Source organism: Nanorana parkeri, unplaced genomic scaffold, assembly GCF_000935625.1.
Source record: "Nanorana parkeri isolate BGI_ZX_2015 unplaced genomic scaffold, ASM93562v1 scaffold1966, whole genome shotgun sequence".
NCBI classification, from domain to species: Eukaryota; Metazoa; Chordata; class Amphibia; order Anura; family Dicroglossidae; genus Nanorana; species Nanorana parkeri.
The window spans coordinates 164,030-164,492 of record NW_017308234.1 but is presented as its reverse complement, the minus strand read 5'-3'; the positions used below and the strand labels follow the sequence as shown (position 1 = coordinate 164,492).

Below are 463 nucleotides of genomic sequence, written 5' to 3'. Positions count from 1 at the left end.
GGGGGGGCTCCTGACCTCCAATCCCGGTCCGTGGCCACGTAGGAACGTCCCAATCCTAAACATTTCACATCTCGGATTATTCACTTTGTACAAGCCGCTCATCACCGATATCCACAGACCATCATTCCTCAGAACCTTCATCAGCTCCTCCCACCTCCAGATTCCCAGATACCCCATTGTAGGACCAGGAGACCAACTGCGTTCTATTCCGAGGATCGGGAGGACAACGCTTCCTTCCAATCACATCCTTCCAGCAGGTGAACCTGTTATTATATGAGGAGCCGGACATGAGTGTATCAGCACTTCTGCCGGCTAAGCTTTGCCCAGCACAATGTCTGCTCCTCCAATCAGAATGTGTCAATGATTATTGCACATGGGAGGTATGGGGGGCGTGTGGGGACATGGGAGGTATGTGGGGACATGGGAGGTATTGGGGGAACATGGGGGGGACATAGGAGGTATG

General features: G+C 52.9%; 1 protein-coding gene across 1 annotated transcript in view; it reads left to right on the top strand.

The window, feature by feature from the left end:
* The window catches only part of DOCK3 (dedicator of cytokinesis 3), a 99,500-nt gene that overhangs the window by 49,976 nt on the left and 49,061 nt on the right, over positions 1-463 (top strand). The gene's annotated exons all lie outside the window — the stretch shown is intronic.